The sequence below is a fragment of the Notamacropus eugenii genome, chromosome 2 (genome assembly GCF_028372415.1).
Source record: "Notamacropus eugenii isolate mMacEug1 chromosome 2, mMacEug1.pri_v2, whole genome shotgun sequence".
Classification (NCBI taxonomy): domain Eukaryota; kingdom Metazoa; phylum Chordata; class Mammalia; order Diprotodontia; family Macropodidae; genus Notamacropus; species Notamacropus eugenii.
Window position 1 is genome coordinate 6,725,232 of NC_092873.1, and position 14,809 is coordinate 6,740,040.

A 14,809-nucleotide genomic window follows, 5' to 3' on the forward strand; every position below is an offset into this window, starting at 1 on the left:
AAACTGTGTTTTGAACGTTATCAGAAATATCTATTTCTATAATTTTGGGCTGGTATCATGATAAATAGCCTACTACATAATACATGTAACTGTGGGAAAGCAACTGATTATGGAGAAAGGCATTTTATAGTAATAAAAGGAGCAGGTTGTGAGACTTTGACTGCCATGTTATTCTACGATTAACTTCACATTCATCGTAACAATTTCTAATACTAAAAATGTTGAGAATGAAATAATTTTATACTGAATTTCTATTTTGCCACTGGGTCTCTGGGAAATTGAAAATGCATAAAAAATAAGACCAGAAAAACAAAAAAATGCTTTAGGCCCATTATTGCCTTAGAACAAATTTAATGTTGGGTAAACTTTCAATTCATGGTAAAATCAACAAATAAACATTTACTTTCCTTGTTCTTATTTTTCTACAACTAGTACTACTACTGCTAGAACAACTACTACAACTTCTTTTACTATTACAGTAATAACACTTACTTATACTGCCAACACTCTGGGAAAAGGAAGCTCTATTGAGTAAATGAAGAATAAATAATTCTTGTCCTCAAGGAACCACAATCTAGTTGAAAAAAACAGACTTAGAATCAGGACATGATAATTTGTTAACAGATGTGAACACCATAAGGAAATCAGTATAAAGTTAACCACTAAATTATGGTTTGTCCAAATCTAAGTGGAATTCAGGAGATTAAGAATTCAATAGGTATGAAAAGTTCAAAAAGCGTTATGGCAAAAGAATCATACTTTTGTAATTCAAAGGCACCTTGAAGTGAAGAGTAGATAGGTTTTAGATAGGTATACTAAATAGGGAAGTGTAACTAAGTGAGAAGAAGAGGGTGCTGAACGTATGGAGCTGGAAATCAGCATGGTGAGGTCACTTTGATTAAGGTAGAAGATAATAATGAGATTCTCCACCTAATTACTTTCATTCTCAATGGCATTTTGCATGTGTAATTTATATATTTACAAATTTTGACGAAATGACATTTTGCTTTTATTCAAGGAGTAGTTCGAAGAGAAGGAGACAAATAATTTCTACTTCACAGTGCTGTTTGGGGGAATAAATCAGGAAATAAATGTAAAGGTCCTTCTAAATATGAAGTATGATAGAAATGATTTACTTATTATTGGCAGTTGGAAAAACACCTGATTCTTTGTGTAAGGCTAGAAAAACAAAATTGGCAACCACATAAAGAGTGAATGTTGTGAAATGATTAAATATTGGGTGGGGCTAGGATGGAGGAGTAGGAAGATGCATATACTTTAGCACTTCCCCTACAGCCCACAAAATAACGGTAAAAAGGTCTCTCCACAAAGTGTAGAGCAACAGAAGTCTCAGAACAACAGAGCAAAAGAGGTTTCCAGTCAAAGGCAACCTGCAGGCTTACAGGAAAGGTCTATCTCACAGGACGCTGAGCAGAGCAGAGCTCAACCCTGGCCACGCGGCACTGGGAGGAAGAGGACCTGAACAGACCTCTGGGAAGAGCTCCTAACAGGGAGGATCCCACTTACTTCAACCCACAAGCAACACAGAAATCACCCAAAGTCAATGGGGGAGGGATTTCCCAGCTGGGGAGAGGTAAAGGGATTTCTTCAGCAATAGCCCAAAGTGATGGCAGAGGCCAGGAGCAGACACGGGAAGCCACAGAGGGTGGGAAGTAACCTGGGTCCATTGTTCAAGAAGCTCAACTGAAAGCCTCTGGCAGTAGGGAGCAGCTGATCTAAACGTCATCCCTGAGTGAGAGTAAATGGCTGTGAAAGTGCCCCAAAAAGGGAACAAATGTAAGACCATCAAAGGTTACATTCTTGGTGACCAGCTGTCTCCTCCCATCGTTTCAGACAAGAAAGAACAAGACTTACTGTCACAGGAAGTTAAGACCTCTGCCTCCAGGGCCTCCAAACTGAACTTAAAGTAGACTCAGGCAATGGAAAAACTCGAAAAGCAAGGTAGCACCTGGTTCAAGGACAACCACAAAAATGCTGAGGAAAATAAAACCTTTATAAAGAGACTGACTCGATTGGGAAAAGAGGTCCAAAAAGCCAGGGAGGAGAAGGAGGCAATAAAAAGTTGAATTAGGCAAAAGAAGGAGAAGGTTCAAAAGCTCAGTGAGCAAAACAGTTCTCTGAAACGGAGAACTGAGTTCAGGGAAATGAATGAGTGTAAGATAAACCGAGAAGTTGGAAAACAAACAAAAAAGAGTTTGAAAAAATACAAGGTAATGTGAAACACCTCAATGGAAACACAAATGACCTGGAAAATAGATCCTGGGAGGACAATATAAAAATTATTGGACTACCTGAAAGCCATGATCAAAAAAGGAGCCTAGACATTATCTTCCATGAAATTATTGAGGAAAACAGTGCTGATATTCTAGAACGAGAGGACTAAATAAACATTGAAAGAATCCACCTACCACCTCCAGAAAAACACCCGAAAAGAGAAACTCCTAGGAAGATCATGGCAAATTTCAGAGTTCCAAGGTCATGTAGGAAATTCAGCAATCAGCTAGAAAGAAAGAATTCGAGTGTTGTGGAAATACAATCAGGATAACACAAGATGTGTTAGCTTCATCATTAAGGGATTGAAGGGCTAGGAAAAGCATATTCTAGAAGTCAAAGGAACTGCGATTAAAACCAGGAATGAGCTACCCAGCAAAACTGAGTATAATACTTCAGGAGAACAAATGGTCATTCAGTGATATAGAGGACTTTGCAGCATTCATGTTGAAAAGACCTGACTTGTACAGAAAATTTGACTTTCAAACACAAAAATCAGGAGAAGCTTCAAAAGATAAACAGGAAAGAAAAGTCATAAAAAAACTCTCTAAATCTGAAGTGTTTATCTTCCTACTTGGAAGGAAATTATTTGTAACTCTTGAGACTATTCTCAGTGTTTGGGTAGGTGGAAGGATTGTATACACATGCACACATGCACACACACACACGCATTGACAAAGAGTACAGGCTGTGTTGAATCAGAAGAGAGGATATCTACAAAAATAATATATAGAAAAAACCTGAAGTGTGAGGGAGTAACATACTGGGAGGAGAAAGGGAGAAATGCAATGGGATGGGCTATAACTCATAAAGAGATAAAGAAAAATCTAGTTCCATGGAGGAGAAAAGGGAGAAGAGGACAGGGGGTAAGTGATGCTACTCTCACTACATTCGTCTAAAGGAGGGAAATTAAATGCTCACTCAAATTGGTATAAAAATCTCTGTTATGCTAGAGGAATGGAGCACAGGAGGCAACAAGAGGGGTGAGGGGAATGATAGAAGGGAGGGCAAATGGAAGAAGGGAATAACTAGAAATAAACACTTTTGGGAAGGAAGAAGGTTAAATGAAGGAATAAAACATACCGGGGAATGGAACAGGATACTGGGAAATATAGTTAGTATTAGAAAACATGATTATTATAGAAGTCTTCTTTAAAGCGGCCTGTATTTACTCTGTATTAAATTATTTGCCTTCTCTGGGGGATGAGTAGGGAGGGAGGGAGGGAGAGAAGGAGAGAGGGATGGAAAGAAGGTTGAATTCAAAGCAGTAGAAAGGAATGCTGATAATTATTATTGCATATAACCCATAAACAGGTAACACAGGTAGTGAGGTACAGAAATTTATCTTGCCCTACAAGATAAGACAGAAGATGGGGAAAAGGGAAGGGTGTGGTGTGATGGAAGGGAGGGCTCATTGAGTGAAGGGGTAATCAGAATGCAGGGAATTAGTGGGTGGGGGGACGGGAGAGATAGGGAGAATAATTGGACATGTTACAAAGTGATGTTAAAGCACTTAACATTAAAACAATTGACAGAATTAATTACTGAGACTACACCAGAGACATGGTTAGATTGGGGAAATGCATTTTATTCTAAACCTCCTAGAGTCAGGTAACCTGGGGTAAAATGGGCATTGATGGAAAGGTTAAGGTTTGATTGGTAAATTTGTTTTTATGATCGTTATTTAAGTGGGAACTAAAACAGGTATAGAACGGCATGGAAGTCACTTAAGACTTCTCTCAAAAGATGTGCCTTAGCCAATGTGAAATTATAGTCATAACTGAAATCGTGGTCATTGCAACTTGCTATTTGAAGATGCTATGAGACTACTAAGTGACTGTTATTCTGAATCTAACTCCATATATGGATAGCAAAATAGTAATCTGAGCCTCCAATCCATGATGCCATTAAGCCTGTATAGGAATTGAAAAAGGTGATCTCATGGGAAGGGTGGGAGAGCGGCTGTACAGCCTGGGCTGAGGTAGGATTCTCCTGACTCAATTTCCCCACTGATAGCTGGCAGACTCGAAGCCTCAGTGAATGCAAGTTGACAATCTATTCCTGCCTGAAACTGACAGGAATTTGGGGAGATTTGTTTTTCGCTGCAATGTCCTAACACTTAGTGGCAATTTCCTCTAGTCAAAAGGGTGGTAAGCCTCATACGAGATCAATTAAATTATAGCTTGTTGGTAGGGGAACATCCAAGGTCAAGTCTAAAATTAAGCTATTAGGCTTAGGAGTTTAGAACAACAACAGTAAGCTAAGGTCGTCTACTTCTTAGTAGGAATGTGGAGACAATTAGGACAAGGGCTTATGAAGTTAGCATACATAGTTATCATTAGTATCTCAGTTGGATACTGCCAAAAAAAATTACATTGTGGTCTACATTGTGAACACTTTAAAAGAGATATCACCCGACCAAAGGTGGGAATTGTTTTATGTGATATGAAATATGTTACAAATGAAAAATTAAAAAAATTATTAAATATAATTTAATTTAATATATTAAAATTCAAGTGTACAGTTGGTGGAGTTTTTATGTCTGGCTTTATGTGAGTGTAAATGACAGGCATAGTGTTCAGAAAATTTATAATATTGATGAAATAAAGGAAATAGCACACTCAACACACTTTCCTTTAACCAGTGAGAAATTATAGATTTTATGCATACATACATTACTTTTCCTTTCATCTAATTTCTTCTGTAGTTTTTTCTTATTTTCAAAATCAGTTCGATAAAATGATGCAACTTGTGAAACTACTGTCATGGAATGATATCACAAAGAATCAGCAAGTTCTTGTTGAAGCTTTCTTACTGTAACCTGAGTGAAATATTTCCAAATTATTTCTGTTCATGATTCCATGACATGATATTAGCTCATAAAAAAACGAACACACTTTTAAAATGAACAGAAATTAATATTTTCTCTTTCAACTTAACTTCATTTATATATTCATAATTACCATAGATTTACAGCTAGAGATATCTTAAGGACTATTTAATACAAGCACCTCATTTTGCCAACATGAAAACTGAAGCCCAACGAAGTTAAATGAATTACTCACGGTCCTAAAGGCAGTCATTGAGAGAGAAAAGGATTGGAACTTGTCTCCTGAGACTACAAACCTCAATTAACTATACAACTTCACCTCCACTCAGCATGGATCAAATGCTGTCTTCTTCTTGCTCAGTGTACTCCCCATTAAGCAATGCATTCAACCTGATTTCCCCATCACCTCTTTCAGAGAAAAATTAAAAGACCTCCAAAGTTACCTAGGGACTAAACTCTTTTATCTGAAATTGACATGGAAGGTGATGTAATGGAGTGGGAATAATCAATAGTTTTTATATTTGATAGAAACATTAGGGGTTTCCCCTTCCCTTTTTCAGAAACGTGAACTACTTTCTTTCTCTGCCCCTGCCTTTACAATGAGGAAGACATGCATAAGAAAGGGATGCATTTTCGTTCCTCTCATAGTTTCCCCTGGAGAATGAACATAGGCGCTGATATCCTTATCAGGCTTAGTAAAAGCACTTGACAAGTATGTTTTAGTTTGCTCGCAGCCAAAACTGCAACATATATCCTTGTTAACTACCTTTCACATGTTCAACTCTCTTTGCCAAGGCTTCAAAGCAATTCACTTATCCATTAGAATAGGAATTACACGTCTGGCTGTAGCCAATGGACAGAGAAAATGAAAACAATAAAAATAGGGTAGTTTTCCCACTTATGTATACACAGTGTATTGCAAGGTCAGTGTTTCTACATACATAAATATATTCATCCATATGCACATATCCATATGTCCAAATATGCACAGAAATACACAGTCACAAATGCAAAGAGAGATATGCTACAAAATATCATCTTCACTTCACCATACAGCAAAGTATGTGAATGCACCAATGAGTAAGAGAAAATGAAACCAAAAAATAAAAGGAACTAAAGCTTTTTTTTCTCTTATTAGATAATATTAAGTGCCTTGAAACACTAAATTTAAATAACATCTAGTAAATTTTTGAAGGAAGCAGAAAGCAGAAAGATAGCAATAAAAACTTGTGAAAATAAAACTGACCTAATTAACTAAATACATACAAGTAAACTGAATTGTAGTATGGAAGGACTGGATTCAAATTCATGACCATATATACTAAAAATAAAATTTAAAAATTTTTTTGTGACGTGTTTCCCCATTGAATTGATGATGAATCAGAGAGAATGAGAACTGCTAGTAGATTGTAAGGGGCAATGCATATTCAACAAATAAAAGGCAATGATTCTAGAAACTGCAATTTTGGCCACTGAGCAAGGATAATTATTAAAACAATAAAAAATACTGAGATTAAAAAAAATTAGTAGGGACGCCCAAACAATTAAAAAATAAGATTAGTGAGGACACCTCAGGGGCTGAATCTGCAGTTGCAACAGTGAGGCCTCAGACCCCTTGGCCCACAGGCACCAAAGGCCAGTGATGGGGTTCAATCAGCAGACCAGGAAGGGAGATGGCTTCCCCATAGCTCTGGCAGCAGGCAGTGGCCACAGATCTTGCACAGCAGCCCCTATGGAAGCTCCCTTGTTGGAGCGTAAAAACCCCTGGGGCCATTGAAGAGCTGAGTCTTGCCTCTGCCCTGGGTGGAGGCCCTGGGCTAGCTGCTCTTTGCTTCACACTGAATGGTGGCCCTGCCATCCAGCCTATCTGAAAATCAGCCCCAAGTGCTGACTTGGGAACTCGAGGCCAAGTGCCAGTGGAGAGGTATCTGCTAAGATTCTTGGCATAGAAATCGCTCTCTGCATCCAGAGCAGGACACGCTTGATTGTGCCACTTTGGAGGAAGTGAAAACTCACAGATTCCCGGAGAATACCCTACTCTTGACAAAGGACCCAAAAGTCAAGTAACTGGTTGGGAAAACGCCCAAAAAAGGGAAAAAATATAAGACTGTAGAAGGTCACTTTCTTGGTGAGCAGATGTCTCCTCCCATACATTTGGATGAGGAAAAGCAATGCTTACCCTCAGGGAAAGACATAAAAGTCAAGGCTTCCATATCCCAAACAACCAAAATAAATATTCAATGGTCTCAGGACATGGAAGAGCTCAAAAAGGAATTTGAAAATCAAGTTAAAGGGGTGGAGGAAAACCTGGGAAGAGAGATGAGAGAGATGCAAGAAAAGCATGAAAAGCAGGCCAACACCTTGTTAAAGGAGACCCAAAAAAATGCTGAACAAAATAACACCTTCAAAAATAGGCTGACTCAATTGGCAAAAGAGTTTCAAAACGTCAATGAGGTGAAGAATGCTTTAAAAAGTAGAATTAGCTAAATGAAAAAGGAGGTCCAAAAGCTCACTGAAGAAAATAGTCCTTTAAAAATTAGAATGGAACAGATGGAGGCTAATGACTTTATAAGAAAACAAGGAATCTCAAAACAAAACCAAAAGAATGAAAATATGGAAGATAATGTGAAATATCTCATGGGGAAAAACAACTGACCTGGAAAATAGATCCAGGGGAGACAATTTAAAAATTTTGGGATTACCTGAAAGCCATGATCATAAAAAGAGCCTAGACATCATCTCTCATGAAATTTTCACGGAAAACTGCCCTGAGATTCTAGAACCAGAGAGCAAAATAAATATTGAAAGAATCCACGGATCACCACCTGAAAGAGATCCAAAAAGAGAAACTCCTAGGAACATTGTGGCCAAATTTCAGAGTTCCCAGGTCAAGGAGAAAATCTTGCAAGCAGCTAGAAAGAAACAATTCAAGTACTGGGGAAATAAAATCAGGATAACAAAAGATCTAGCACCTTCCACATTAAGGGATCGAAGGTCATGGAATGTGATTATCCAGAAGTCAAAGAAACTAGGACTAAAACCAAGAATCACCTACCCAGCAAAACTGAGTATATTAGTCCAGGGGAAAAAATGCTCTTTCTATGAAATAGAGGACTTTCAAGTACTCTTGATGAAAAGACCAGAGCTGAAAAGAAAATTTGAGTTTCAAACAGAAGAACGAAGAGAAGCATGAAAAGGTAAACAGCAAAGAGAAGTCATATGGGACTTACTAAAATTGAAATGTTTACATTCCTACATGGAAAGATAATATTTGTAACTCTGCAAACTTTTCAGTATCTGAGTAGTTGGTAAGATTACACACCCACAGACACACACACACACACACACACACAGCACAGAGTGAATTGAAGAGGATGGGATCATATCTTTAAAAAAAATGGAATTAAGTGGTGAGAGAGAAATACATTGGGAGGAGAAAGGGGGAAATGGAATGGGGAAAATTATCTGTCATAAAAGAGGAAAGCAAAAGACTTTTCAGTGGAGGGAAAAAGAGGGGAGGTGAGAGAAAAACATGAAGCTTACTCTCATCAATTCGACTAAAGGAAGGAATAAAATGCACACTCATTTTGGTATGAATACTGATCTTCAATACAGGAAAGTGGGGGAGAAGGAGATAAGCAGGGTGGGGGGGATGATGGAAGGGAGAGCATTGGGAGGAGGGAGCAATTTGAAGTCATCACTCTTGGGGAGCAACAGCATCCAAAGAGAGAATAGAAGCAATGGGGGGACAGGATAGGATGGAGGGAAATATAGTTAGTCTTACACAACACGACCATTATGGAAGTCATTTGCAAACTTACACAGACATGGCCTATATTGAATTGCTTGTTTCCCAAAGGGAATGGGTGAGGAGAGAGGGATGAAGAACAGTTGGAATTCAAAGTTTTAGGAACAACTCTCAAGTATTGTTCTTGCTATTAGGAAATAAGAAATACTGGTAATGGGGTATAACAAGTTATCTGGCCCTACAGTTCAAAAGAGAAGATCGGGACAAGGGAAGGAAGGGATGTTCGAAGAGAGGGTCGATCGGTAATAGGGGCAATTAGAGTGCTCAGTGAATTGGGGCGGGGGGAGGGGAGAAATGGGGAGAAAATTTGGAACCCAAAATTTTGTGAAAATGAATGTTAAAAGCTAAATAAATAAATTTTTAAAAAATCCAAAAAAAAAAAGTAAATATGTACTGGTTGACTTTGTAGCTGCAAAAAAAAAAAAATAAGTTTATTAACACAAAAAATATTAATGCTTAGTGCATAATTATATTCCTTTTAATAGAAATACTGTCCTAAATTTTAAAGAAAATTAGAGACTAGTCATTGGAATTCCACTAAAAATATGATTCACTCTTCAATGTTTCTAAAACTAGTTCAAAGGAGTATGAATAAAAACTCGTCAGACTGATGAATATTTTAAAAATCTTATGAAAAGGGTAACGGTAATACTCACGAGTATCTCAAGGGAGATATATGATTTTAATTGCTACATTATTCCTAGCAAAATTTTGTAGGATTCTTCAGAAGTTTTAGCATTTCAAATAATTTATTGTATTTCATTAAGAAAATGGAATATTTGGAAAGGAATGAGAATAATAAATTAATCAATATCTATGCCCAAGAGATAACACTATCTATGCTAATGAAAAAAAAATTTCATTGACTATACAATTTCTTTAAGCAAAGTGAGTCATCTTACCTAAAAGATGATACTGACACTTTATTTTTTTTATTTTATTTTTATACTTTTATGTATTTATTTTTATTTATTTCTACATAAATATATTCTTTATGAAAATTTATTTCTATTTCATAAAAATTTTAATTTGATATATTAAGTATTTACTTTTATGAACTTAATTACCTGTATTTTACTGTATTACATTTCATTACTATTATTAAATTCACACTTACTTATGCATTTTTATTGTATTATTTTATCATACTATTGCTTCTCATTCTTCTTTCTTACATTTCAAAATTTTGACAGTAAAAGTTAATAATATTGCGTGCCTGCTGAAAATTCAATGCTTAAATTATCTTCATCAAATCAATTTTGACTTTCATTTCAAAAAGTTACATGTTTACCCAAGCAGAATTTTTAAAACCCTACCTCTCTTTCAGCCTTCACATTTTCATATATACACATTTGCTCTCTTAAGTACATACATTCACTGGTCAACACTTTACTTCTCTATTCTACCGTAAGAACTTGTTTTTCAGTGTCAGCACAAACTATATTCAAGAGATCAATGAACAGTACCTGGGATTCAGTCAAGAACTTTTCTTTAGTCATGGTTTTCTTTTGGGTGTCTTCAAGCTGTTGCTGAAACAACATATTTTCACTCTGAATTTGTGCTAATCTTTCTTGGATAGATTCCCATTTGATAATGTAACTTGTTCACTTTCCCCTTTTTCAGTTGATTTGTGTGTTGAAGTTCCTTTTCTTCTGTTGGGCAAGGTTTAATTCTCTCTGTATGCTTTTTAAATGGGTGTCTTTTCCCTGAGGCAATCGTGCACCAGACAGCTAATTCTCTAAACTATTGGTTTTTCTTTCAGCTTTAGACAGCTCATGAGGAAGGACACCATTGTTCTCTCTTAAGCTAGGGGTGTCATGATAGCTTGTGTTGTAAACAAAGCCACTCATCTCATTCTCCCTGAAAGGAATGTTCATGGGCTAGTTTGATGACTCACTTTCCTCATGATCGAGAACAGCAGAAATCGCATGGGAACTTCATGATGCAATTACTCTCTCTACTCTGTCTCTGTTTTGCATTGTTCAATTTAAAGTTCAGAACTGCATTTTCAGTCGTCAGATCATGTACTTTTCCACTGCACTGGAATGTAATTTTTCTTAAGACTTCTTCATTCAGTTGTAATTCTTTTGAAGCTCCTCAATCTTTTCTTTTCAAACTTTTATATCTTCCATACAATGACATTCTTTTTCTTCATCCTTAATTATTACTGTGTCTAGTTCGAGTTTGAGCTTGGCAACTTCGTCGTGTAGGATTAGATTTTTATTCAACAGACATTTTTCTTTCTCATTGCCGTTAGGAATCTAAATATAACAAACAGAAAAAAAATGTTACTCAAAACAAAATTATGTATTCTGATTTTCCTTAGTAATTCAAAATAAATGCCAAGGTGCCAAGAAGCAGAGCTTCCTCAGAAAAAATTAAATTAAGGGAGTTTCACCTATTTCACATTTCTGTCCAACTCAGTTTTCAAAAAGAACAGGTCTTAAAAGTGCTTCATCAATCTGAAGATATGAAGTAAACTTCTAGTCCCACGAAGGTGCCTTTCAGCATATTTTATTTCCTTTGCTCTATCCATTCTATTCCAAACTGGATAGTCAAAGCTCTACAATAAAAATAAAAATACTTAATATTTACACATTGCCTTTTTATATTAAATTATTTTTTTGTTTTCCGTGTTCTAGAATCACTTCCATATAGCTTAGATGTTTTCCCTTTCCTTCTCCTCCATCACCTCTCTCTACACACACCCTCCCTGATTCTGTGTACAATCTTATATAGGTTCTACACGTACATTCCTATTAAACACATTTTCCTGTTTTTCACGTTGCAGAGAACAATTAAAATGAATGGGAGAAACCATAAAACAAAACATAATCCAAAGGAAAATGGTCTGCTTCATTCTGTTATCCAGTTCAGTATTTCTGTCTCAGGATGTGCAAGGCGGTTTGCCTCCAGAGGCCATTCAGAATCTTTTAGGTACTTGCATGTCAATGAATTACTAAGTGTACCAGAAAAATTCGTTGCACACTGTGGTTTTTGCTGTGTAAAGAGTTTTCCTGGTTCTGCTCCTATCACTAATCATCACTTCTAATAAATCCTTTCAGGCCTGTGTGAAGTCTTCATGCCACGTTGCCTTTTAAGGTATTTTAGAAAGTTCTTCCAATATATTATCACGGCTAAAATTTGCAACACACTTAAGAAGGAAATATTTAGATTATTCTCCCCATTTTACACATCAGGACTTACGGTAGGAGATATTACTGAATAACCTGCCCATTGTCACACTCAGTACGTAGTAGTAGCAGTGTTTCAAACCACGTCTCTTCAAACTCCAAATCAAACATGCTGTTGCAATAGCTAATTCCTCTTAGGAGCTGAAGACAAGCATTTGTCCTACGTTTAGAATCATTGTCTTGGTACAATTATATTATCTCCAGAACAATGAAGTGATAAGTCATAAATTTCTTAGTGGAAGTCCTCAGAAAATTCTCTTTGCTGATAGCTGTAGCGTTTTCACAGCAACACTGATTTAAATCTTTTAGAAGTTGTTAAGTCAAAACCTCTCATTTTCGGGATGGAAAAAGTGAGACCTGCAGTGTGTTCTCCTAGTGATGGTAACCTACCCTTCACCATCATATTTTAAAAGAATGATGAAAGCATTACTGAGGCCAAAGTGTAAAAAGTGCATATTGCACTCGTATCATAGTAAAACTGGTCCAGGAGCATTGTTCCCCATTCAGGACTGGTGGAAAGAGTTACATCAAAAAGCTTATAAGCTCCATGCTGTGACATCCTTTCTGGAAGTGTAGCAGGAGGGTATGAGGAGGTTTCAGCTGAGTTAAAAGGAGCACCCCAGGGCACCATTAACCAAGGATTACTGGGGGCCACCAACACAAATGATTTCCTTCAAACAACTTTTGAAGAAAATATGAAAATGCAAAACTGTAAATTTAGAATTTGATGAATATATATTCCTATCATGGTGAGCAATGTTGAATTAGAATGAATGTAGGAATTCAGGTCACAGATAAAGCCAGAGGTCAGAAATCTAAGAAAAGTTTTTCTGTGGCAAATATTTTTTACTTCTCTTTCATGGGACATGAATGAGACCACAAAGTGAAATAGAGCAAATTATTAATATATACATATGTGTGTGTGTATATATATATACATATATATGTATGTATATATATTATATATTATTATATTATATATAATTATATATGTATTATTATATATTATTAATTTGCTCTATTTTTATATATTTGCTCTCTCTGTATATATATATATATAGTAACCCTTAATCTCTCTCGTGAAAAGTACAAAGAGATGAATCGCTTAATCAAGGAATAAAAATGGTTTGTTTTGGAGGTGTCACTTTCTACCTCTTTGCATTCCTTTCTCCCACTAATTTAGGGGTGAATGACACTGATGAGCTCCCCCTTTTCTCTGACCAGAAAAGGCAAAGGCATTACTGAAATCCAGGGATTTTTTGAGTTGAAGTAGAGTTGGGTCTCAAGAATGGCCATTGAATGAAAAAGGAAAAAGGAACAACCAAGCATAACAAACAGCATATGCGGATTTTGATAACCAGCCATGTCCCGACTTGTGTGCTGTAGACAGATGTACCGGACTGAGGATGACAAATATGTAGCAAAATGAAGAAGCACAGTCCTGATTTTGAAAATATGGACTTAGGTTGGAAAGTGATCAAAGTGAATACCTCAGAAATCTCAGTGATTTGGGAAGAAGCTACTTCTTTTTCTTTCTGCTTCCAAGAGGATTATTCACAATTCCACCTTGTTCAACTCTGGCTTTTAGCTCCAGAAAAAAGTCTCTTTGAGATGAGCTCTTCTTCGTCCTGGGGACAACAATTTCAGAAAATTTTAAATCATCTTTTTTCCTTCCAAAGTCAGCAACAACATTTGACCTTCAACTGGAATATAGAATGTGAAAAAGCAAGGAAAATAGCTTTATAGATTCAAAGAAATGCAGGCTACTGAAAATGAAAAGCCAAAATATAATAGCATTTCAAAGATGGAAAGCAACCTCAGTCACTACCCAAGGCAAGCCTGATCAATTCTTAGGGACCTAACTCTTACAAGCCTCAACTTGAAGGCTTCACAGGTGGGGGTGGCCACCACGTCTCAAGTGAGCGCATTCTGTTTCAGGATGTTTCTGTTGGTTAACAATTTTTTCCTGACATTCACCCTAAAAATGTACATTTTGGAAACTCTGATCCATTGCTCCGAGCTCTGATCCTCAGTCTGAAGCACAGAATGCTTCATCTTTCTTCAAAATGACTGTCCTTCAAAATCCTGAAGACATAAGAATCAATATCTTTAGTTCCTTTAACAGATCCTCACAAGTCATGGACCCCCAGGGTCTTCCTGTTAGGCATCGTGCTTACTACTTGTCATAATTCTGTGAGAGCCACAAATGAATTAATCAGGATAAGCCAATCTATTCACTTCAGAGTACACAGGGATTTTCACCTTGTCTGTTTTGAAAGCTATGCTTCTCTGAATAGGATGCAAAATTACACTAGCTTTTGGGTTCTCAGATAACAGTACCAACTCAGCTTCAGTTTAGAACTGACTAAGATTAACATCTTCTCAGACAAAATGCTGTCCAATTCTATTTCCTCCAACTTATACTTATGAAACTATTTTGTATTTAATTATATAATTTTGTATTCATTCTTACTGAATTTCATGTGATTAACAGGTTCCATCCAGTGCTCTGACTTATGAAGACTTTGTCTTTCCTCCATGTAGAAAGACTTGAATAATTTTACGTAAATTAATAAGAAAATAAGTAAAAGATAAAGATCCTAGAGAGCAACGAACTATTCTGAAATCACTGTATACTAAAGTGTAATGTAAGGAAGAGCAAAAGGGAATGAACTTGAAATTTCA